Source organism: Phyllobates terribilis, unplaced genomic scaffold (genome assembly GCF_046119375.1).
Source record: "Phyllobates terribilis strain yellow unplaced genomic scaffold, ASM4611937v1 Scaffold_183__1_contigs__length_3771566, whole genome shotgun sequence".
NCBI classification, from domain to species: Eukaryota; Metazoa; Chordata; class Amphibia; order Anura; family Dendrobatidae; genus Phyllobates; species Phyllobates terribilis.
Genome location: NW_027362943.1, coordinates 1,104,406 through 1,128,131, shown reverse-complemented (window position 1 = coordinate 1,128,131; position 23,726 = coordinate 1,104,406).

The following is a 23,726-nucleotide window of genomic DNA, read 5'->3' as shown; positions in this document are numbered from 1 at the left end:
AATTTTCGGTAGTAGCCTACCAACCCGAGGAACTGCCGCACTTCCTTTATGCTGGATGGTCTTGGCCAGTCCTTAATCACGGTGATCTTGTCAGGGTCGGGGGCTACTCCGTCAGCACTCACCACGTGTCCCAGGTACTGTACCTTTGGCTTCAGTAGATGACACTTTGAGGGTTTTACCTTTAGGCCATAGTTTGCCAGGGCTTCAAACACTTCTGCCAGGTGTTCCAGATGGTCCTCATAGGTCTTGGAATAGACAATGACGTCGTCCAGGTATAATAGGACCGTCTCGAAGTTCCGGTGTCCCAGACAGCATTCCATCAACCGTTGGAAGGTTCCTGGTGCGTTGCAGAGCCCGAACGGCATACAGTTAAATTCGCTGAGACCCATCGGGGTGGTGAATGCGGTCTTCTCCCGGTCCGCCTCTGCTACAGGAACCTGCCAGTACCCGCTAGTGAGATCCAAAGTAGAGAAGAAGTTAGCAGATTTTAATGCAGCTAAGGACTCTTCTATCCTTGGTAACGGGTATGCATCTTTGTGTGTGATACGGTTGACCTTCCTGTAGTCTACACACATTCTCATGGTGTTGTCTTACTTTTTCACTAAGACTAGTGGAGCTGCCCAGGGGCTACAGCTGTCCCTAATTACCCCAGCCTCCTTCATGTCTTTTAGCATCCCCTTGGCGTGTTGATAGTGTGCAGGGGGTACGGGTCGGTATCTCTCCTTTATGGGAGGATGGTCTCCCGTGGGGATGTGATGCTCTACCCCCTTTACTCGCCCGAAGTCTAGCGGGTGTTTACTAAACACTCTCTCGTACTCTTGGACCACCCGATAGACTCCCTGTTTTTGGTGTGAGGGAGTGGAGTCAGTACCCAAATGCAGTTGCTGACACCAGTCCTCCATTGGTTTCTTAGAGCCGTTATCTTCCTCTGGTTGAGATGGAGGCAAGGGTTCCACGGCCTGTACAGAGTTCTGGTTGATGGTGAACAATTTGGCTAGCGTGGCGTACCGGGGCAGGTATACTTCTCTCTCCTCGATATTGATGATGCGGACGGGCACCCTCCCATGGCGTACATCGACCACCCCCCGTGCTGTCAAAATGGTGGGCCTACTGTCTGAGTAGACGGGTTCTACCATTGCTTGGTAGTCTCTACCTCTTAGACCAATAGCTGCCCGGCACCAAACTATCATCTCACTTTTCGGGGGCATGGCAATAGGGAACGGGTCACACATTCTCACGCTACCTATCTCACCACCAGATAGTTCCACTTGTTGCCGCTTCATCAGTGCCCGGATCTCTTTTTGGAGCACACGCTGCTGGCTGGAACGGGCATTCTTGGCAACCTGCTGCAAAATAAGAATCACCTCTGCAAGACAGTTTTCAATTACGTTAGTACCTAGGGTTATTTTTGGGTGACTCTCGCGACGGTCAATGTCCACAATGATCAGTCCTTGTGCCGGCAGTTCAACTTTACCGACCTTGATGGTCACCTCTTTAAATCCTATCTGTGGCACGGGCTGACCATTGCTGGCGATAATGCTCAGGTCGTCATCTGGGTAGCGGGTTATGTCCGAGTCATTCCAGTACCGCTTGAAGAGCACCTACGGGATGGTGGTGACCTGTGACCCGGTGTCCAGTAGGGCACTCATAGGAATGCCGTCCAGTACCACAGGCAAGACCGGACGTCCCCCTACGTTTTTATCACGCCAGTTTGATGGGCCTGATGATCTTATGCCTGGGGGTTGGCCCTCTACCCCAGGTTGTGCCCGTTTAAATGACAGTACCTTGCCATATGTCCGGGTTGATTGCAGCGGCGGCAGATGGGTCGTCCGTCCTCGTTGTATCTGTCGCTGGGTCTTCCTCTGGCCGGTGGGGTCCTCCTCAGTCGGTGCCACGGGACATCCTCCAGTCCGGATGCCAGCTGGATCTTTCCTGGAGAAGAGACCTGTAAAGACTGCACAGTTCTGGTTAGCGCGGCAACGCTCTTAGTCAGCTCTTGGACCTGATGGTGCAGGTCTGTAGCCGGGTTATTGTTCAAAGCCTGCGCATCAGCTCCCACAGGCCCTGCAGACAAGGGCGCCGTCTCCTGGTGATAAGTGATAGCAGGGCGCCTGTGGGTCGCAGCGCCACCTGGTGCCGGTTCTCGGAGCACCCGGATGGCTCTGTCCTTGAACTGTGCAAAGTCCAGGTCAGGGTCCTGTAAGGCAATTGCCTGCAACTGGGTTCGGTGGGCATTGCACAGTAGACCCTCAATAAATTGTTCCGTCAACAGCTTGTCTTCATTTCCCACGCTGTCAGCGTCTGCCTGCTTAATGGCTCTCAGGGCCTCTTGTAGGATTAGAGCATAGTCTCTTATACTTTCGTGTGCCCGTTGTTTGCACCCATAAAATCTGAGCTTTATTTCGGCTGAGGTGCAGGTGTCAAATGTGTCTTTCAGCCGGGCTAGTATCTCTCTGACAGTCCTCTTCTTCCCAGGTGACCAGGACTTTACCTCCCTTTGGGCTGCCCCGATTAACTGGGCCACCAGAATGCTCACTTTTTGCTCTTCTGTGAGCGGGTATACCTGGAAGAGGCTATCAAGTCTTTCCCTAAAGTCACTCAGGGTATGTGACTCCCCTGAGTACTGGGGTAGCCAAGTTGCCCCCGGGATATAGGGCATGGTGAATGGCATGACCGCAGCAGCGGTTGCGCTGGCGGCCGGTGTGGCGGTGGAGCTCCCCTCGGTGTCCGACATTCTCCTTCCCCCCTAGTGGACCGTGGCCTACCTTGCAATGCTCTTCTTCCGTAGGCCGCGGCTCCGCAGTTGATCGTCGGGGTTGAGGACCTGGCGTCGCGCTCCTGTGACGTCAGCGTCGCTCTTCCTCCCTTCCAGGACCATACGCAGCGTCGGAGCGTGGGGCGGAGCTTCGGATCTCGCGTGCTTTCGGCGTCCACGCCCCTCTTCTTCCCACGCGGCGTCCTGAAGATGGCGTCTGATGGCGGGAAGCAGCTGCGGATGGCGGGAAGACGGCAGAAGACGGCGGGAAACGGTCCAAGATGGCGTCTGATGGCGGGAATCGGCTCCGGATGGCGGGAAACTTCACCACAGGTAAGTATAAAAGTCTTTTTTCAGGCACGCAGTACCCGGTGGTTGCGGGCACGAAATCCTGCCGACTACGCCAAAGTTGACGCGCCCCGTGGGCCTGCGTTGTGGATGCACGTGTGCGGGAGTACCCGGAGCCGGATCGCTGGGGGGTGTAGTCTTCCGTGGCTGTGACCCGGTCCGTGCCCAGTGCGGTCAAACCAGTGGCAGTCTTAGGTAATAACAATGTCCGACTACGCCACCTGTGGATTGCGGTCAGTGGGGACCGCCGCTGCGCTGCAGACCGCTGAGGCTGATGTTGTTTGCGCAGCCGAGTATGGGATAACTCCCCACGGGAGAAGTATTGCCTCAGGGCAGCTAGTGTGGATGATGGGAGTGATGGTGTGAGCGTCCCAATACTGATGGTGCTGGTGCGGCGATGAAACACAGAGACGTGTGGTGCAGTTCAGGGTCTTTACTGATGGTATAACGCAGACCCTCCCGGGTGTACTGTTTAGCAGTAGGGGCCTGGTCAGTCTGTAAGCAAGTAGGATCTCCCCTGGCCAGGTGGAGTTGTAGGCCTCCCCGACTATCTTCACTCTTTCCTGGCTACCTTGCTCTATGCGGGTAGAAGTAGCCCACGTCCCTGTGTAGACCGTGTGGTGCTCACCCATATGGCCGGTGACTTGGGGCCTTCCGTTAGCCTCCACTTCACGATGGCGGTGCTGGTCCCTTGCTTGTGACCGTGCCTCCGGGCTTCTATGGCCAGAGGACATGGAATCCCCTGCCGGTTGGATTCTGCTGCTGGACCTGGATGTCCCCACAGTCTCGAACTCCGTGTCCGGGTTTAGTGTCTTCAGCCAAGGCGAGCTTTCTAGCTTCCAGCCTCTGGCACTCGGTCCAGCTCCTACAGAGCTCCTATTGTCACTCTCCCTGTGTCTGGAACAACACTCCAGGCTCTGACTGCTCTGCTTGTTCTGCAGGCTCTGTCTCAACTAATCCCGCCCGAGACCCAGTTTATAAGGGCAGATTCCTCCCCTCCCAGGTCTGGGTGGGCCGTGTTGCATGCTTAGGGCTCCTGACCAGAGAAACCTCCCACTTGCTCTCAGACATAATATTTCTATTACTGTGGTAACCAGACCCCTGGGGTGCCACATTCCCCCCTAGTAAATTTTAGTACTCCGGGACTAAACACATTTTTAAAGAAACATAAATGCAGGGTATAACAATAACACAATAACATATTTACAAGAAGCTTTAGTTCTTCAAAAGTCACGGCGTGTCCGCAACCGGGTGTCCATATCACCCAAGGTGAAGTTTTTGCGAAGCAGGGGACCTGTTCAAAGCAAACCCCTTGCGTTGGCCCTGGGCGTGGCTGCAAGGCTGAAGCTAGCTACTTTGGGCCGCAAGGAGGCCACGCCAGACAGGTTTTCTCTTCCGCGGCCATCTTCGCAAGAGGCACCAAGGTGCAACTATCTACAAGAATTGTTCCGGTTATCCAGTGTCCATAACCTGTTAGTCCAAATAAATCTGCAGGGTAACTGAGAAACATAATTAATAACAGGCAACAAACATAAACCATAAACAGTTAAACAGATAAATTCACAGTGCATTAGTTTAGATTTTCCAGCGAGCGGGCATCTGACCTCTAGTGACTCTAGTGGACCTACGGAGCTCACTAACTGGTCCTGCACTACAGGGTGTAGGAGGTGTTATGGGTAAGCTGGGCAGCTGTCTGCGCACTCTTTGGCTCACTAGGGGCACGGCAGGCTCACTACTAGCAGAGGGTTGATTCTCCTGCGCTGCTGGTGTGGATTCTTCTGCCTCCTGGGCCGGCTGCTCTTCCAGCTCTACCTGGTCTTCCGTAGGCACTTGAGGGGCTGGCTGGAGAAAGGTGAGGACGGGCACCACGATAGCGTTGTTTACTTGTGTCCAGGATCGGGGAAAGTCTCCGAGTACGGTGGTGATCATTTCCTCCTTTTCATCTACGGGTTGAGGGTCTTCCTGATCTTCATCCGTGCTTTGCAACTTCTCGGGGCACTTTTTCAGATGGTCTCTGGAGACAGTGGCTGTGGTCTCTCCTCCATCCTTTCTGATGACGTACACCTTTGGATTATTGTGGCTTGAGGGCAGTACGGTGTACGGGTCCTTTTCCTACTGGTCGTCCAACTTATGGAGCCGCCTTTTTCTTTTCAAGACCTGCTCTTCAGGTACCAGGGGAACAGCGGGAGCATGTTGGTTATAAGTCCTCTCCTGCCTTACTCTTGATTGGCAGAGACTTCGCTCGACGCTCTCCTGTACTTTCTGGTACTGCTGCTGCCGTTCTGTATCCCTCTGGCGAGGTGTCCTCGGGTATCAGGACTCCTATATCCAGGTCAACAGGCAGCTTACCAGGTCTTGCTCGCATTAGGTAAGCCGGGGTACAGTTGGTGGAACCTACCGGGATGTGGTTATACAGGTCCACCAGATCGGGCAGTTTTTCAGGCCACAGACTGCATTCTTCCAGGGGCAATGTTTTTAGCAGATCTATCACCACCTGGTTCATCTTCTCACAGAGTCCATTGGTTTGGGGGTGATAGGGCGTTGTTCTTATCTTCTTGCACCCATAGAGGTTGCAGAACTCCTGGAAGACCTCCGCTTCGAAGGCTGGTCCTTGGTCCGTCAGCACTTGGTCCGGGTACCCGTGTGGGTGGCAGAAGTGCAGCTGGAAGGCTCTGGCTGCTGTCTGAGCCGTCAGGTCTTTGACAGGGACCACCACCAGGAACCGGGAGTAGTGATCCACGATGGTTAGGGCGTAGACATACCCACTTCTGCTTGGAGCCAGTTTAACATGGTCCAGAGCGACCAGTTCCAGCGGCTGCCTGGTGATGATGGGCTGCAGGGGAGTACTCTGGCTGGCACGGTCCCTTCTTCTTAGATTGCACGGGCCACAGTCTCTACACTACCTCTCAATGGCTCCTCTCATGCCTATCCAGTAGAACCGTTCACGCAGCAGGAACTCCAGCTTCTTCCATCCGAAGTGCCCTGCCCCATTGTGGTAGGCCTCCAGCACCATAGCTGCGTCCCATCTCGGTACCACCACCTGCCAGATCAGCTCATGTGTCCGGGAATTGACCATTCTGCGGCACAACTTCTCCTTGTAGAGAAACAGCCTGCTCTTTTCCGTCCACAGTTGCTTGGTCTCTTCCGGAGCGTCTGGGCCCAGGCGGGCGTCAGCCTGGGTCAGCATCTCCTTCACCAGACGGACTGCGGGGTCACTGTCTTGAGTCTCCGCCCAGTTGTAGTTGGGTAAGGGGTTGAACGTAGCGGATCGCTGGCCCCTCACACGGTGGGAATACTGGGTAATCCCATGACGGTGAAACGCAGGGAGTTCGATCTCTTCCAATTCTTCTGGATCCTCCCCTTCGTCCGGTAGGTTTGGCATCCTGGACATGGCGTCCGCGTTGGTATTGGAGCGTCCTGCCCGGTATTTGATTGTGAACTCAAAATTGGACAGGCGGGCCATCCATCTCTGCTCCAGGGCACCCAGTCTTGCAGTGTCCAGGTGTGTCAACTGGTTGTTGTCCGTGTACACGGTGAACCTGGAAGAGGCAAGGTAATGCTTAAAACGTTCGGTTACTGCCCACACCACTGCCAGGAACTCTACCTTGAACGAGCTGTAATTCTCAGGGTTTCTTTCCGTGGGTCGCAGTTTTCGGCTGGCGTAAGCAATTACCCGTTTTCTCCCCTGCTGGATCTGGGACAGTACGCCTCCTAAACCGATGTTGCTTGCGTCCGTGTGGAGGAAAAAGGGCTGGCTGTAATCAGGGTACGCCAGGATTTCATCCCCCCTGAGGGCCATCTTCAGCTGGCGGAAGGACTCCTCTTCCAGCTTTTCCCATTTGAAGGGTGGCTTCTGGTTTTTGGCCTTCCTGGACTGGCCTATCAGGAGGTCCTGCATAGGAGCTGCCTTCTTGGTAAAACCGGGAATGAATCTTCGGTAGTAGCCTACCAACCCGAGGAACTGCCGCACTTCCGTTATGCTGGATGGTCTTGGCCAGTCCTTAATCACGGTGATCTTGTCAGGGTCGGGGGCTACTCCGTCAGCACTCACCACGTGTCCCAGGTACTGTACCTTTAGCTTCAGTAGATGACACTTTGAGGGTTTTACCTTTAGGCCATAGTTTGCCAGGGCTTCAAACACTTCTGCCAGGTGTTCCAGATGGTCCTCAAAGGTCTTGGAATAGACGATGACATCGTCCAGGTATAATAGGACCGTCTCGAAGTTCCGGTGTCCCAGACAGCATTCCATCAACCGTTGGAAGGTTCCTGGTGCATTGCAGAGTCCGAACGGCATACAGTTAAATTCGCTGAGTCCCATCGGGGTGGTGAATGCGGTCTTCTCCCGGTCCGCCTCTGCTACAGGAACCTGCCAATACCCGCTAGTGAGATCCAAAGTAGAGAAGAAGTTAGCAGATTTTAATGCAGCTAAGGACTCTTCTATCCTTGGTAACGGGTATGCATCTTTGTGTGTGATACGGTTGACCTTCCTGTAGTCTACACACATTCTCATGGTGTTGTCTTTCTTTTTCACTAAGACTAGTGGAGCTGCCCAGGGGCTACAGCTGTCCCTAATTACCCCAGCCTCCTTCATGTCTTTTAACATCCCCTTGGCGTGTTGATAGTGTGCAGGGGGTACGGGTCGGTATCTCTCCTTTATGGGAGGATGGTCTCCCGTGGGGATGTGATGTTCTACCCCCTTTACTCGCCCAAAGTCTAGCGGGTGTTTGCTAAACACTCTCTCGTACTCTTGAACCACCCGATAGACTCCCTGTTTTTGGTGTGAGGGAGTGGAGTCAGTACCCAAATGCAGTTGCTGACACCAGTCCTCCATTGGTTTCTTAGAGCCGTTACCTTCCTCTGGTTGAGATGGAGGCAAGGGTTCCACGGCCTGTACAGAGTTCTGGTTGATGGTGAACAATTAGGCTAGTGTGGCATACCGGGGCAGGTATACTTCTCTCTCCCCGATATTTATGATGCGGACGGGCACCCTCCCATGGCGTACATCGACCACCCGCCGTGCTGTTAAAATGGTGGGCCTACTGTCTGAGTAGACGGGTTCTACCATTGCTTGGTAGTCTCTACCTCTTAGACCAATAGCTGCCCGGCACCAAATCATCATCTCACTTTTCGGGGGCATGGCAATAGGGAACGGGTCACACATTCTCACGCTACCTATCTCACCACCAGATAGTTCCACCTGTTGCCGTTTCATCAGTGCCCGGATCTCTTTTTGGAGGACACGCTGCTGGCTGGAACTGGCGTTCTTAGCAACCTGTTGCAAAATAAGAATCACCTCTGCAAGACAGTTTTCGATTACATTAGTACCTAGGGTTATTTTTGGGTGACTCTCGCGACGGTCAATGTCCACAAAGATCAGTCCTTGTGCCGGCAGTTCAACTTTACCGACCTTGATGGTCACCTCTTTAAATCCTATCTGTGGCACGGGCTGACCATTGCTGGCGATAATCCTCAGGTCGTCATCTGGGTAGCGGGTTATGTCTGAGTCATTCCAGTACCGCTTGAAGAGCACGTATGGGATGGTGGTGACCTGTGACCCGGTGTCTAGTAGTGCACTCATAGGAATGCCGTCCAGTACCACAGGCAAGACCGGATGTCCCCCTACGTATTTGTCACGCCAGTTCGATGGGCCTGATGATCTTATGCCTGGGGGTTGGCCCTCTACCCCAGGTTGTGCCCGTTTAAATGACAGTACCTTGCCATATGTCCGGGTTGATTGCAGCGGCGGCAGATGGGTCGTCCGTCCTCGTTGTATCTGTCGCTGGGTCTTCCTCTGGCCGGTGGGGTCCTCCTCAGTCGGCGCCACGGGACGTCCTCCGGTTCGGATGCCAGCTGGATCTTTCCTGGAGAAGAGACCTGTAAAGACTGCACAGTTCTGGTTAGCGCGGCAACGCTCTTAGTCAGCTCTTGGACCTGATGGTGAAGGTCTGTAGCCGGGTTATCGTTCAAAGCCTGCGCATCAGCTCCCACAGACCCTGCAGACAAGGGCGCCGCGTCCTGGTGATAAGTGACAGCAGGGCGCCTGTGGGTCACAGCGCCACCTGGTGCCGGTTCTCGGAGCACCCGGATGGCTCTGTCCTTGAACTGTGCAAAGTCCAGGTCAGGGTCCTGTAAGGCCATTGCTCGCAACTGGGTTCGGTGGGCATTGCACAGTAGACCCTCAATAAATTGTTCGGTCAACAGCTTGTCTTCATTTCCCACGCTGTCAGGGTCTGCCTGTTTAATGGCTCTCAGGGCCTCTTGTAGGTTTAGAGCATAGTCTCTTATACTTTAATGTGTCCGTTGTTTGCACCCATAAAATCTGAGCTTTATTTCGGCTGCGGTGCGGGTATCAAATGTGTCTTTCAGCCGGGCTAGTATCTCTCTGACAGTCCTCTTCTTCCCAGGTGACCAGGACATTACCTCCCTTTGGGCTGCCCCGATTAGCTGGGCCACCAGGATGCTTACTTTTTGCTCTTCCGTGAGGGGGTATACCTGGAAGAGGCTATCAAGTCTTTCCCTAAAGTCACTCAGGGTATGTGACTCCCCTGAGTACTGGGGTAGCCAGGTTGCCCCCGGGATATAGGGCATGGAGAATGGCATGACCGCAGCAGCGGTTGCGATGGCGGTGGCTGTGGCAGTGGAGCTCCCCTCGGTGTCCGACATCCTTCTTCCCCCCTAGACCGTGGCCTACCTTGCGATGCTCTTCTTCCGTAGGCCGCGGCTCCGCAGTCGATCGTCGGGGTTGAGGACCTGGCGTCGCGCTCCGATGACGTCAGCGTCGCTCTTCCTCCCTTCCAGGACCTTGCGCAGCGTCGGAGCGTGGGGCGGAGCTTCGGATCTCGCGCGCTTTCGGCATCCACGCCCCTCTTCTTCCTGCGCGGCGTCTCGAAGATGGCATCAGAAGGCGGGAAGCAGCTGCGGATGGCGGGAAGACGGCAGAAGACGGCGGGAAACGGTCCAAGATGGCGTCCGATGGCGGGAAACGGCTCTGGACGGCGGGAAACTTCACCACAGGTAAGTATAAAAGTGTCTTTTTCAGGCACGCAGTACCCGGTGGTTGAGGGCACGAAATCCTGCCGACTACGCCAAAGTTGACGCGTCACCTGGGCCTGTGCTGTGCAGGGGGATACCCGGAGCCGGGCCTTCTGTAAGATGCTGGGGGTTGTAGTCTCCGTGTGGCGGCGACCCGCTCCGTGCCCAGGGTGGTCAAACCAGTGGCAGTCTATTGGTATTGTAATTGTCCGACTACGCCACCCGTGGATTGCGGTCAGTGGGGACTGCCGCTGCGCTGCAGACCGCTGAGGCTGATGTTGTTTGCGCAGCCGAGTATGGGATAACTCCCCACGGGAGAAGTATTGCCTCAGGGCAGCTAGAGTGAATGATGGGAGTGATGGTGTGAGCGTCCCAGAAGTAATGGTGCTGGTGCGGCGATGAAACACAGAGACGTGTGGTGCAGTTCAGGGTCTTTACTGATGGTATAACACAGACCCTCCCGGGAGTACTGGTTAGCAGTAGGGGCCTGGTCAGTCTGTAAGCAAGTAGGATCTCCCCTGGCCAGGTGGAGTTGTAGGCCTCCCCGACTATCTGCACTCTTTCCTGGCTACCTTGCTCTATGCGGGCAGAAGTAGCCCACGTCCCTGAGTATACCGTGTGGTGCTCACCCGTATGGCCGGTGACTTGGGGCCTTCCGTTAGCCTCCGCTCCACGATGGCGGTGCTGGTCCCTTGCTTGTGACCGTGCCTCCGGGCTTCTAAGGCCAGAGGACATGGAATCCCCTGCCGGTTGGATTCTGCTGCTGGACCTGGATGTCCCCACAGCCTCGGACTCCGTGTCCGGTTTTAGTGTCTTCAGCCAAGGCGAGCTTTCTAGCTTCCAGCCTCTGGCACTCGCTCCTGCTCCTACAGAGCTCCTGTTGTCACTCTCCCTGTGTCTGGAACTACACTCCAGGCTCTGACTGCTCTGCTTGTTCTGCAGGCTCTGTCTCAACTAATCCCGCCCCAGACCCAGTTTATAAGGGCAGATTCCTCCCCTCCAGGTCTGGGTGGACCGTGTTGCATGCTTAGGGCTCCTGACCAGAGAAACCTCCTACTTGCTCTCAGACATAATATTTCTATTACTGTGGTAACCAGACCCCTGGGGTGCCACATCAGTATGTTGCGGTGGCTGCTTGTGCTGATAGGTGTTTCGGAGTGCTTTGGCCATCAGGACTTTATCCTGAGTTACTACTGCATATTCTGTGGCACTTGTGCCATCTGGGTTATTTTTTGTCTGTCAGGGCATTCTCAAAGAAAATGCCCAATCTTCCTGCAATGCCAACAAGATGTTTTGTCGCCCACTCCCCTACCTCTTCCTCTACCTCTCCCCTACCTCTGTAACCCTGTTCTTCATTCAAGTCTTTCTGTGTGAGGACAATATCACACCCATCCTGTATTACTAACACCAGTCCCTTTTTATCCTTCTTTTTGTCTTTAGAATATTTTTCTGCATGTCGGCCATTTTCTCTCTTTCAGGCTTCACACAACCATATATTTGCACTTGTAAGTCCAGACTTTTTTAATTTCTCACTGCACTTTCCTATTTCTTCCACCAAATTTTCACATTTCATCAAACTAAGTTTATCATCAAACCCAAACCTTTTCTACCATCTGTCACCATACTTTGCACATTCTGGGTGTATTTTATGGATATACTTCACATCGCCTTCCAGGGGTCCATTCTTTTGATAACACCATAAACATTCACATTCATGACCCTTACCTGAGACATCTCCCATGTTTAGAGTAAAACCCTTTGTAAGGACGTCTAATTTGACTATGGCCGTACATTGTTCAGGCTGATCTATATTAAGAGGACTATTATCTTTTGGATAATATAATTTTCCTTCTTCGATTTCACATATTTTCAGTTGTTTCACACTTTTTTGTTAAGTATATAATTCCACATGTGGTAATTCATAGTTTTGATGCCTTCAGTGTGAATGTACAATTTTCATAGTCATGAAAATACAGAAAAATCTTTAAATGAGAAGGTGTGTCCAAACTTTTGGTCTGTACTGTATGTGCACATGTTAAGGACTTTCTGCAGACATTTCTGCACCAAAAGCGTCTTGTGGCAGGAAAATCACAACATAACATAAATACGCACACTTTTACCGTATTTTTTACTTGCATTTTCCCCCCCATGTATCTGATGAAAATCACTGAATGGATTGACAGGCTGCAAATATAAAACTGCTTCTAATCTGTAAGGAAAAAAGAAGCAGCGTGTGCACGAGGCCTCAGGAATCTCATTCACTTTGTTGGTACAAGGAAATGCTGCAACAAATACTTAAATATGCCCAAACCCAAAGCTCTAATCTCTCGGGCTCCAGAGTGCAGAAGCAGTTAACCCCTTCCTGACAGGGCCAATTTCTGTTTTTGAACTTTAGTTTTTTCCTCCCCTTCTTCCCACAGCCATAACTTTTTTACTTTTCTGTCCACATAGACATATGAGGGCTTGTTTTTTGGGGGACGAATTATAATTTTGATTGACACCATTGATTTTACCACTTTGTACTGGAAAACAGGAAACAAAAATTCCAAGTTCGGTGAAATTGAGAAATACACGCAATCTGACATAGTTTCTTGGAAATTATTTTTACAGTGTACATTTTGTGGTAAAATTGACCTTGCAGTGTGATTCTGCTCATCGATACGATTACAGCGATACCAAACAAGTCCAGTTCTTTCATTATTTTACCGGTGAAAATAAATCAGAAATTTGAAATAAAACCATTTTTGGGTTGTCGCCATTTTCCGAGACCCGTAATGTTTCTATATTTTTATTGATACCATTTTGGAATGGATATGACATTTTGATCACTTGTTACAGCATTTTTAGGGGTATTGCAGAAAATAATGTCATTTTGGCGTTTTTGAATATTTTTCTGTTTTATGGTGTTTACGAATCGTGTTGCTTGTGGTTTTATTTTGATAGATCAGACTTTTCTGAATGCAGCGATATCGCATATCTGTATTTTTTAAATTTTTTAATATCTTTATTTTTAATGCGAAAATGGGGGCGATTGGAACTTTTATGTTGTTTTTTTAAAATATCTTTTAAAACTTTTTAAAATAGCTTTTAACTTATAGCTTGTGCTATATACAGCGATGCCACAGTATTGCTGCAGTTAGTGAAAATCACGGTCTCCTTTTAAGCATGGCTATAGTCAGGATTTCAAGGGAGGTCTGTAATGGAGCACTGTGTTGAGCTACTATACAGTATGGAGCACTATGTGAGGCCCATTATACAGTATGGAGCACTATGCGAGACCATTATTCCGTATGGAGCACTATGTGTGGTCCATTATACAGTATGGAGCACTATGCGAGGCCATTATACTGTATGGAGGACTATGCGAGGCCATTATACTGTATGGAGGACTATGCGGGGCCAATTATACTGTATGGAGGACTATGTGGGGCCATTATACTGTATGGAGGACTATGTGGGACCATTATACTGTATGGAGGACTATGTGGGGCCCATTATACTGTATGGAGGACTATCTGAGGCCCATTATACTGTATGGAGGACTATGTGAGACCATTATACTGTATGGAGGACTATATGGGGCCATTATACTGTATGGAGGACTATGTTGGCCATTATACTGTATGGAGGAGTATGCAGAGCCCATTATACTGTATGGAGGACTATGTGAGGCCCATTATACAGTATGGAGCACTATGTGAGACCATTATACTGTATGGAGCACTATGTGTGGTCCATTATACCGTATGGAGGACTATGCGAGGCCATTATACTGTATGGAGGACTATGCAAGGCCATTATACTGTATGGAGGACTATGCGGGGCCCATTAAACTGTATGGAGGACTATGTGGGGCCATTATACTGTATGAAGGACTATGTGGGGCCATTATACTGTATGGGAGATGACGCGCCCAAGGGATTGGGGGAGGGACGACTCGGCACCCGGCCTTAGTTGTTGTTTGCCTGACCTTGGGGGGGGGGATGTCGCGGTGGTCGGCTCCCGGGCCCGTACCCTGGGGTCACTCTTTAAAAAGGGAAAAAGAAGGAGGGAGTATGTGTGGGAAAAAGGGGAATGTTCGTGACGCCACCTGTAGTTTCTGGTGAGGATCACCAGCCCTCCGGAAGTCCTCTGAGGCCGGTGTTCAGGCAGCTTAGCTGGTGCGGCTCCCCACAGGTGGAGCAGGGCCTCAGGGCAGCGTAGAGAAGAGAGAGTGAAGTAAAGCGTTGGCGGGAGCAGGGCCGCGGAGGAAAGAGCAGACAGAGACAGTAGTTGCAGTCATCCAAGTCTTTACTCACAGATTTGATCGTTCAGCTCAGAGCTTCTCTCTGCTGTCACACGGCGAGCTGCGGCCGCCAGGGTGGGGCTCAGCACACTCCAGGTAGTTCAGGAGCACTTGACAGGACCCCCGCTCTAGTGTGTCCCTCTCTTCTCCTACTTCACCTTCTCTCTCCTTCTCCCCACTGAGTCCCGTACGGGTACTGCAATGTCCTTTTTGGGTAACTTGAAGCTCCCGGACCGACTGGGTGCCCTTTTTGGTGACTTGTGGTGAGAACGTGGTGTAAGGCCGGGTCCCTCTGGATAAACTCAGATTAGGGAATACAGGTGGCGACTCCGTCCGTATCCCCCTGGGATCCACATAAGCCTCCAGACTTTTCCGACAGAGACGTGAAGTGCAAAGTCAGATAATCGGGGACCGGTACCCCCTCTTGCGGCAGGGTCTCTCTGGCTGGGCCAGAATGAGGTATGCAGGTGGCGACTCCGCTCCGTCCGCACCCCCTGAGATCCTTTCGCCTGTGGAGCTTGTCTCCTCTGCTCCCCTCCTAGGCCTTCTTAGTTTGACCCTGACCGGGGACAGAGCCAGTTATAACTCTGCCCCGACCCCCCGTCTCGAGGCCTCAGACTGGGAACCGTGGACCCTCAGCCAGCCGCAGCCTTGTGCTGACTTGCCGACCGAAAGACCCACGACCAAAGACCTTGTTGCTAAAATGGCCTCTGATTATATATGATTCTAGTTAAGTGCTGTAGATTAATGCTTCCTCCACCCTCACTCACTACTTGGTTCCCCCTAATCTTTGGTTCCCCCCAACTCCTCCATTCAGGCCCGGGGCAGCACTATGGTGCATTAGGCCCCCTTCAGAACTGGATTGGTGTAGTGTTGAGTGTGTGGTTGGGGTCCTGTGCAGTACTCCATCCTTATCTAAGAGAGGAGATACCACACCTCATTCTGAGGTGCAGTACCCCTGTGGCGACTGAACCCTCAGGGGCGCCACAAAAGCAATGTAGGGCCCCGTTATACTGTATGGAGGATTATGTGGGGCCCATTATACTATATGGAGAACTATGTGGGGCTCATTATTCTGTATGGAGCACTGTGTGACCATTATACTGTATGGAAAGCAATGTAGGGCCCTGTTATACTGTATGGAGCACTGTGTGGGGCCCATTATACTGTATGGTGCACTGTGTGGGGCCATTATACTGTATGGAGCACTATGTGGGGCCAGTATACTATATGGAGCACTATGTGGGGCCCATTATACTGTATGGAGCACTATGTGGGGCCCATTATACTGTATGGAGCACTATGTGGGGCCCATTATACTGTATGGAGCACTATGTGGGGCCATTATACTGTATGGAAAGCAATGTAGGGCCCTGTTATACTCTATGGAGCATTGTGTGGGGCCATTATACTGTATGGAGGATTATGTGGGGCCATTATACGGTATGGAGGACTATGCGAGGCCATTATCCTGTATGGAGTACTATGTGGGGCCCATTATTCTGTATGGAGGGCTATGTGAGACCATTACACTGTATGGAGGATTATATGGGGCCATTATACTGTATGTAGGACTATGTGGGGCCATTATACTGTATGGAGGACTATGTGGGGCCATTATACTGTATGGAGGACTGTGTGGGGCCATTATACTGTATGGAGGAATATGCGGGGCCATTATACTGTATGGAGGACTATGTGGGCCATTATTTTGCATGGAGGACTATGTGGGGGCATTATACTGTATGGAGGATTATGTGGGACCCATTATACTGTATGGAGGATTATGTGGGGCCATTATACTGTATGGAGGATTATGTGGGGCCCATTTTACTGTATGGAGCACTATGTGGTGCTCATTATTCTGTATATAATAAGCAATGTAGGGCCCTGTTATTGTGACGCTCTAGCCCTCCCTGGGAAGGTGAACTCGGACGGCGGGCCTGTAGTTGTGGGGGATGTCATCGTAGCCTTGGCCCGGTCCGTGCCCAGGGCTGTCACATAAAAAATTATGGGCTTCTGGATGAGTGGTTGTTCGACTACGCCACCTGCGGTTTTTGGTGAGGGTCACCAGCACTGCAGCAGTCCTCTGAGGCCGGTGTTCAGACAGCTCGGATGGTATGGCTCCCCACAGGTGGAGCAAGGCCTCAGGGCAGCATAGACAGAGAGAGAGAGAGCGTGGAATAGAGAGTTGGCGGGTTCAGAGCTGCGGAGTAAGGAACAGACAGAGACAAAGGTTGAAGTCATCCAAGTCTTTACTCACAGGTGTAGTGGTTCAGCTCAGAGCTTCTCTCTGCTGTCACATGGCGTGTTGCGGCCACCAGGATGGGGTTCAGCACACTCCAAGTACTTCAGGTGCACTTGACAGGACCCCAAGCTCTAGTGTGTTCATCTCTTCTCTTACTTCTCCTTCTCCCTCCTTGTGTTCCCCACTGAGTTCCGTACGGGTACTGCGATGTCCTTTACGGGTTTCGTGTAGCCCCCGGACCGACTGGGTGCCCTTATTGGTGACTGGTGGTGAGAACATGGCGTAAGGCCATGTCCCTCTGGAAAAACGCAGATAAGAGGATACAGGTGGCGACTCCGCTCAGTCCGTATCCCTCTGGGATCCACATAAACCTCTGGACTTTTCTGACAGAGACGTGAAGTGCAAGGTCAGATAATCGGGGACCGGTACCCCCTCTTGTGGCAGGGTCTCTCTGACTAGGCCAGAATGAGGCATGCAGGTGGCGACTCCGCTCTGTCCGCACCCCCTGAGATCCTGTCGCCTGTGGAGCCTATCTCCTCTGTTCCCCTCCTGGGCCTTCTTGTGTGGACTAAGACTGGGAACAGAGCTGGCTATAACTCTACTCTGCCCCAATTCCCAGTCTCGAAGCCTGAGACCGGGAATCACAGAATCCTAGAACAGCTGCCGCTTATACTGACTAACCACTCCAGGGAACTGCAACCAAAAACCCGTTATTAAAGATGGCATCTGTTTATATATGATTCTATTAAGGTGTGTTATAAAGTGCTTCCTCCACCCTCACTCACTACTTGGTTCCCCCTTACTTTGGTTCCCCCCAACGCCTCCATTCAGACCCAGGGCTTTAGATCCCCATTCTGAACTGGAGTGGTGTAGTGTTGAGTGCGTGGCAGGGGTCCTGTGTAGTACTCCATCCTTACCTTGGAGAGGAGATACCACACCTCGGTCTGAGGTGCAGTACCCCTGTGGCGATTGAACCCTCAGGGGCACCAAATTTCCCCCCGGTGAAAGACAGCATGTCCGCGGGCTGCAATAGAGTAAATACATGGTATATTTCAGACTTCAAAAATTTTTAAATGCTTTTGTAAACAACAGAAACAATCTTCCCATTATGGGAGGCATTTTTCTTAAACGTTGCACATGAGGACAGTCTCTGTAGCAAGGGGCGGTCTGTATTTTTGGCGTCATTTGAGAACCTTGCCCACGATGGGAGGTCTTAAGAGGTTGTTGTTTTCCCTGCACATAATGGAGTCCGTTCTTCTTGGGCGGGTGCCACATGGAATGTGGAAATACAGTCTTTAGAAAGGCGCACAGTAGCCGTTGGCAATGGGTATAGACTTTTGCCGTTCCCACGGGCACGGAATCCTGCCGACTACGCCAAGTTGTGACGCTCTAGCCCTCCCTGGGTAGGTGAACTCGGACGGCGGGCCTGTAGTTGTGGGGGATGTCGTCATGGCCTTGGCCTGGTCTGTGCCCAGGGCTGTCACATAAAAAATTATGGGCTTCTGGATGAGTGGTTGTTCGACTATGCCACCTGCGGTTTCTGGTGAGGGTCACCAGCGCTGTGGCAGTCCTCTGAGGCCGCTGTTCAGACAGCTCAGATGGTACGGTTACCCACTGGTGGAGCAAGGCCTCAGGGCAGCATAGAGAGAGAGAGCGTGGAATAGAGCGTTGGCGGGTGCAGAGCCGCGGAGTAAGGAACAGACAGAGACAAAGGTTAAAGTCATCCAAGTCTTTACTCACAGGTGTAGTGGTTCAGCTCAGAGCTTCTCTCTGCTGTCACACGGCGTGTTGCGGCCACCAGGATGGGGTTTGTGGCGCCCTGCTGTGCATGGAGCCACAGATCCTGGAGGGGTGTATTAAAGGATTTCTCCACAAGATGCCCTCGGAGCATACACACACCTCCACCCTACCTCAGTCCACCAGAGGGAGCCCGGATAGGGATATAAATACGGAGGGTGGAGCTAGGAAGAGGCGGTCTGTGAGTTTGTTCTCCACAGGAAGTGAGTGGAGACAGAACAGTCTGCAGTCCACAGCCAGTTCCTGCAGAGTAAGACACAGAAAAACAGGTCAGTCTGCAGTGGAGCTCAGTCAGACTCAAGCAGCTCGAGTTAAGTGCGCTAGGAGCGTTGCTGACGCTCAGAGAGCAGCAGAAGAGGCAGCAGCTAACTGCCAGTGTGTATAGCCTAGTGAGGGCCCGAGTTCGCCGAAGGCTAGAGGAGCGAGTAGCATTGGGGGCAGAGGGACTTTACCAGCTCACCCCAGAACCCATATACCGTACAATGGGTCCGAGTCTGCAGGGATTCTTTACACCCAGCAGAGGACAACCGGAACCCCTGGCGAACTACATGTCCCAGGAATACCAAACCCTGACTGTTATACCAGGGTCAGGAGTTACCGAGGCCCCATATACCAGGGGGTGTGTACTCCAACAGAAGGCCCTACCACAGGATCAGCCGGTGCAGGACTGAAACCATGAAACCAAGTAAGGCCTAGCTCCATGCAGGTCAGAAACTTACTACAGAGAGGCAAGAGACAGGAGGCCATACACCCGCTCACTGGGGAGAATCCGGACGTGCACCTCTCACCCTACAGCGCTCCGGGGTGTTCCTGAACTATTTCCAGTAAAGGTACAGAAGTGACTTTTGTGTGTGCTTCCCCTTCTTGCTCTGACCTGGCTGGGTCCCCTCTGTCCGGCATCCCCAACTCCTACGCTGCCCTGAGGCCCCGCTCTGCCTGTGGGGAGCGATTCCATCTAAGCTGCCACAACACCAGCCTCAGTGGACGGACGCAGCGCTGGTGATCCTCACCAGACACCACAGGTGGCGTCACGAACTTTGACATTTCATTTTCCCCTTTTTAAGAGAGACCCCAGGGTACGGGCCCGGGAGCCGACCACCGTGACATACCCCAAGCAGCGGCCTACAGAAGGAAGGTAGGCCACGGTTCACTAGGGGGGTGTCAAGATGCTGCAGCAACAACCCGACGTCGCGGCCCAGGCTGACAGCCCCGATGATGCACCCGCAATTCTGTGCAATTTAAGGGTGTGGCATGCCCTTTGTTGAGCTGATTAGTATATATGTAGCTTACCACGGGCCTAGGTGGTCTGGAGTTGGGACCCGGTCCTATTTGTCTACCCTTTTATATGCATTACTTCAACTTTGATATACAGTAAGGTTTTTAATATAGACAGTATAGGTACCGTCCCAATTTAGGGTCACCTTGCCGCTGGTGGGACGGATTGTATACTTTTTTTGATCAAAAATAGTTCACTAAGTACCCTATATTTATTATGCAACTTTGCTTTACATTTATATATAATGATGGTAGGGTATGAGATATATTTTTGTCTTTTGTAGGTTTTGCTTCTTTTTGCTAGTGTGAACATGCTCCTATTTCTTGCATGTCTACCATCTTAGACCTCAGTTCACATTGCTTGGTTTTTTGTCTTGTTTGCATTCTGTGCAATTTAAGGGTGTGGCATCCCCTTTGTTGAGCTGATTAGTATATATGTAGCTTACCACGGGCCTAGGTGGTCTGGAGTTGGGACCCGGTCCTATTTGGCTACCCTTTTATATGCATTACTTCAACTTTGATATACAGTAAGGTTTTTAATATAGACAGTATAGGTACCGTCCCAATTTAGGGTCACCTTGCCGCTGGTGGGACGGCTTGTATACTTTTTTTGATCAAAAATAGTTCACTAAGTACCCTATATTTATTATGCAACTTTGCTTTACATTTATATATAATAATGGTAGGGTATGAGATATATTTTTGTCTTTTGTAGGTTTTGCTTCTTTTTGCTAGTGTGAACATGCTCCTATTTCTTGCATGTCTACCATCTTAGACCTCAGTTCACATTGCTTGGTTTTTTGTCTTGTTTGCATTCTGTGCAATTTAAGGGTGTGGCATCCCCTTTGTTGAGCTGATTAGTATATATGTAGCTTACCACGGGCCTAGGTGGTCTGGAGTTGGGACCCGGTCCTATTTGTCTACCCTTTTATATGCATTACTTCAACTTTGATATACAGTAAGGTTTTTAATATAGACAGTATAGGTACCGTCCCAATTTAGGGTCACCTTGCCGCTGGTGGGACGGCTTGTATACTTTTTTTGATCAAAAATAGTTCACTAAGTACCCTATATTTATTATGCAACTTTGCTTTACATTTATATATAATGATGGTAGGGTATGAGATATATTTTTGTCTTTTGTAGGTTTTGCTTCTTTTTGCTAGTGTGAACATGCTCCTATTTCTTGCATGTCTACCATCTTAGACCTCAGTTCACATTGCTTGGTTTTTTGGGGTTAAGAATGTAGCAGTAAAAGTGGGGAGAGTGGAGTTAAAGGACGAGGGGCTCATTGTGGTGAAGACTGTCAATAAGGAAAATGGACTGAATGTAGTACTAGGCACTAACATTGTGGGTAACTGTTTGGAGGAGGTTGTGTTTTTACTCCAACAGCTTGCTGACACCGCCAGACCGGGGCAGTGGAGAGCACTCCAGAGGGAGATTCGAGCCCTGATGTACCAGCAGCAAGTAAAGCTAACCGGTGGTGCAGGTAACAGACCCCGTACCCATTGTGATTCCCCCAATGAGTGAAATGCTTATCTGGTGTAGAGCAGCAATAGGTCTTAAAGGACATAGCTACCAGGCGGTAGTAGAACCCCTTAGCTCAGAACACAGACCTACACTCTTAACTGCCAGGGGGGTAGTAGATGTACGCAATGGGAGGGTGCCCGTCTGTCTTCTCAACTATGGGGAAGACGAGGTCAGATTACCACGTTATGCCACTGTTGCCAAACTTTACACTGTAAATAATAACTCTATTCACACGGCGGAGTCCTTAACCTCCCCAGACCAAGTGGAGGATAATGATCCTACAACACAGGTTGAGGATTGGTGTCAACAGCTCCACGTTGGGACAGACACCACTCCTGCCCACCAGAAACAAGGAGTACACCGGGTGGTTCAGGAATACGCGCAGGTATTCAGCAAACACCCACTTGACTTTGGGAGGATTAAGGGGGTACAACATCACATCCCCACAGGCAACCATCCCCCCATCAAGGAACGGTACAGGCCTATACCTCCAGCACACTACCAGAAAGCCTAGGAGATGTTGCATGACATGAAGAAGGCAGGGGTAGTAAGGGATAGTCGTAGTCCCTGGGCAGCTCCCCTAGTTCTAGTCAGGAAGAAGGATGGAAGCATGAGAATGTGTGTAGATTACAGACAAGTAAATCGCATTACACATAAAGATGCATACCCTTTACCCCGTATTGAGGAATCCCTGGCTGCCATAAAGTCTGCAAATTACTTTTCCACCCTTGACCTTACTAGTGGGTACTGGCAAGTAGCTGTGGCTGAGGAGGATCGGGAGAAGACGGCCTTCACCACCCCAATGGGACTCTGCGAGTTCAACAGTATGCCGTTTGGACTCTGCAATGCCCCTGGAACGTTCCAGAGATTGATGGAGAGCTGCCTGGGACACCGCAACTTCGAGACTGTGTTGCTATACCTGGATGACGCGATAGTGTACTCCAAGACGTATGAGGACCACTTGAAGCACCTGGCAGAGGTATTTGAGTCACTGTCCCAGTATGGGATGAAGTTGAAACCCTCAAAGTGCCACCTGCTCAAGAGAAAGGTACAATAACTGGGGCACATTGTCAGCCCAGAAGGGGTAGCACCAGACCCGGAGAAGGTCACTGCCATACAGAAATGGCCGGAGCCAAAGAACTTCAAAGAGGTGCGTCAGTTCTTGGGACTGATAGGATACTACCGGAGGTTTGTACAAGACTACACTAAGAAAGCAGCGCCTCTGCAAGACCTCCTGGTAGGACAGTCCCCCAAGGGCAGAAATCCCCCATTCCACTGGAGTAAAGAACAGGCTGAATCATTTCAAGAAATGAAGGAGATTCTGACAGGTGATGAGATCCTAGCCTACCCTGACTGCAGCCAACCGTTCCTGCTGTATACTGATGCCAGCAATGAAGGATTGGGAGCTGTCCTAAGTCAGAAGCAGAATGGCCAGGAGAAAGTCATCGCATATGCAAGCAGGAAGCACCGCTCGACTGAAAGGAACCCAGAGAACTATAGCAGCTTTAAGTTAGAGTTCCTGGCCTTGGTCTGGGCCATCACAGAAAGGTTCAAGCACTACTTGACCTCCAGCAAGTTCACTGCCTACACTGACAATAACCCCTTAACTCATCTTTAAACAGCCAAGCTGGGAGCCATGGAACAACGATGAATGGCTCGGCTGTCAAACTACCAATTCACAATAAAGTACTGGGCGGGCCGCAAGAACGCCAACGCCGATGCCTTGTCCAGGATGCCTCACTAGTCAGACACAGAAGAAGAAGTGGATGACCTGGAAGAGATTGAGCTACCTGCCTTTCATCGGAATGGGATGATCCATGAGCAACGAGCCTCCAGGAGGCAGCGTGGTAAGACGTTAAACCCTTTGCCTCACCACAGCTGGAAAGAGACCCAGGACAGTGACCCGGTTGTAAGCCGTATCAAAGAGCTGATAACCCAAGAAGGTTCCTCCCTGGAGAAGGATGCGTCTCTCCAAGCAAAACAGCTGTAGAATGAGAGAAGCCGGCTGTTTATCTACCGTGAGAAGCTGTGCCGGCGGTACGTCAATCCAAAAACCCATGAGATGGTATGGCAGATAGTGGTCCCCAAGACGGACATCCAGATGGTGTTGGAGGCCTACCATGATCAGGCGGGGCACTTTGGCTGGAAAAAGCTAGATACCCTGTTGAAGTGTCGATTCTACTGGGTGGGAATGCGCAGCTCCATTGAAAGGTGGTGCAGAGACTGTGGACCCTGTAGCCTCAGAAGAAAAGACTACAGCAGCCAGAAGGCACCCCTGCAGCCCATCAAGACGACTCGACCCCTGGAGATCGTGGCCCTGGACTATGTCAAGTTGTCACCCAGCCGGTCAGGATATGCCTATGCCCTGACCATGGTGTATCACTACTCCAGGTTCCTGGTGGTCGCCCCTGTCAAAGACCTGACAGCAAAGACAGCAGCGAAGACGTTCCAAGCGT